This window comes from Schistocerca americana, chromosome 2 (assembly GCF_021461395.2).
Source record: "Schistocerca americana isolate TAMUIC-IGC-003095 chromosome 2, iqSchAmer2.1, whole genome shotgun sequence".
Lineage (NCBI taxonomy): Eukaryota > Metazoa > Arthropoda > Insecta > Orthoptera > Acrididae > Schistocerca > Schistocerca americana.
The window spans coordinates 580,865,537-580,868,187 of NC_060120.1; the positions used below are offsets into that span (position 1 = coordinate 580,865,537).

Below are 2,651 nucleotides of genomic sequence, written 5' to 3' on the forward strand. Positions count from 1 at the left end.
CTGTAGCAATGAAAATAATTAGAATAAACAACAAAAGACACCTTCCGACCTTGCAACAAAATTCAACCATGACACCTCCACCACAACCTACAACCAACAAACGAATCATCAGAACATCTAAAACTTTACACCACTCTCTGACAGCTATTACATCCATATTCAACTTCCTACAACTCCTTCTTTACCTGGCTAATCACATCACGACCGTCTCAGTGTCTTTAAAGAAAGAAAAAGACACCCCCGAGAGAGAGAGAGAGAGAGAGAGAGAGAGAGAGAGAGAGAGAGAGAGAGAGAGGGAGAGAGAGAAAACAGTCATTAGGTTGTTTACGAAAACAAATCAAATAAGAAGAGAGGCATAAAATCAACACACGGTTAAGACAAAAACTCAGTTCTCATTACATCTGGATTGGGGGTTAAATGGGGTGTTGAAGGTAAGAGGCACACATTGTTGATTTTACTTTTTCATTCGTCATCCTTTTGTCGGGTACGGTACTTAAGATGTTTATTAACCTTTAACAAGTTTTGTAACATGAAGAAACTTCAGAAAGTAAGCTACAAATAATTATGGCTGGCGACGTATTGAGGGCATGCTGAAGAGTAACTCATTAAGATTTTTAAATAAAAGAGACGTAACGAACATCCTACATCTTTATTGTTCATTTCTGCATACTTGCCGGCCTGCCGCTAGGTGGAACCGAAATAGCGTAAAAGTGGCTGTGTCTAACGTTTCGAATTCCAAGAGTTTCGCCCACAAATGGAGCACCCTGTCTTTCAGCCTGATAATGGCAGCCCACACATGACTGCTGCGAGATCTGCAACAATCCGACACCATGTGTTCACTGTCATCGATCACACTCCATACTGAAATTACAATTAAATCAATAGTATTAGCTGCTGACGGGCGTTGATATACATCAACGGGGACATTTGAAAATGTGTCCCTCGGCCGGGACTCGATCCCGGGATCTCCTGCTTGCATGGCAGACGCTCTATCCAACTGAGCAACCGAGGGCACGGAGGATAGTGCGATTGCAGGGATTTATCACCGGCACGCTTCCGGTGAGACCCACATTCTCAACATTGGCAGGGGCACTACGAATGTAGTGTGTGGACTATAAGTTGAGAATGTGGGTCTCACGGGAAGCGTGCCGGTGATAAATCCCTGCAATCGCACTATCCTCTGTGCCCTCGGTTGCTCAGATGGATAGAGCGTCTGCCATGCAAGCAGGAGATCCCGGATTCGAGGCCCGGTCGGGGCACACATTTTGAACTGTCCCCGTTGATGTATATCAACGCCCGTCAGCAGCTAATGGTATTGACTTAATTGTAATTTCATTCTAGAGAGCTGCACGGTCATAACACTCCATACTGTCCCGTTATGGCTCCATCCGATTTTCATCTGCTTCCAGAACTTTAAGAACACCTTTGAGGACTTCATCTAGATAGTGATCAGACGGTGCAAGCAGAGGTGAGGTTGTGGCTCCGTCAGCATTCTAAGGTCATGCTATCAACAAACTGGTCTTACATTGGGAGAAGTGTGTGCGTAGTTAGAATGACTGTGTTGAGAAATAAATAAGTGGACATGAAGAACAAAGATGTAGAGCGTTAACAACGTTTGTTTTAGTAGTAAAACGTCCCGAATTTTCGCATAACTTTCATTGAATGCAATGCAGCATTAAACTAACAAGTGACATAGAGGCAGATCACTATTTTTCAACAGTCACCAAGTCTTTGTTAACAAGTTTCTACCAGTACTTTGGTTCTTCGTCGATAGAAATCCGCTCCATGCTAGCGGAGACGTTAGAGAGCCAATGTGCGAACGTCATCGTCGGTGGAAACACTCTGTGCCCCCCAGACGTTGTTCCAGCTCACGGGAGAGTCGGGGATCGTATGGTGCAAGATAGGCGGTTCCTAATCCGTATCACCGACATTTGTGCAACCTTGGTCAAATTATTAGAATAATTTCACTACGGATGGGCGCGACGTTGCATTTGGCTCGCACAACGCCAGAATTTTACGGTGAATCTGTGTGCAATTTATAGAAGTTTTGTCCACAATAATCGTAATGTCCCACGTACTTCAAATTTGGAGTCTATGTTTGCAGGAAACCCGGAACAAGTAGTCTCGCCTGAGAAGCGCGTTTCTGATTGCCCAATGGTCTTAGCGTGGGGCGATGTGCGTAACTTACTTTGTGAAGTCCCTACGTAAAAATGGAATACTACTCTTCAGTTTACTGACGTTTTGCGGGGAATGGGCAAGGGAGAGTCATAGGTCTGCTACTACACTGTCCAGTCGCATTAATGTGGCCACTCGAATAACCACGTTTTTGCAATGCGGACCTCTGTGAGACATGCAGCGAAAGTCGGTGAGGTTCTGGAAGATACCTCCTGCAGGGATGTGGAGCCGCACCAACGACATTGCCGCGGCCAGCTGAGCAACGTTTCTCGGTTAGGGATCCATGGCGCTAATAGCCTGGTCGTGCTGGTCCCACAGATCATCGGCTGGGCTTAAATCCAGGGAGTTCGGTGGCCAGGGGACTACGGTAAACACATCCTGGTTGTTTCAGAACCGCACACGTACACTGTGAGCTGTGTCCCACGTCGCAATGCCCGGCTGGTGGATGCCATAGTGCCGAGGAAAAACCAAACTGC

At 46.1% G+C, this 2,651-nt stretch overlaps 1 non-coding gene across 1 annotated transcript; it reads right to left on the bottom strand.

The window, feature by feature from the left end:
* Positions 1-938: 938 nt before the first annotated feature.
* On the bottom strand, positions 939-1,012 carry Trnaa-ugc. Its single transcript has one exon. It is a non-coding gene; the product is annotated as a tRNA-Ala (tRNA).
* Positions 1,013-2,651: the final 1,639 nt, after the last annotated feature.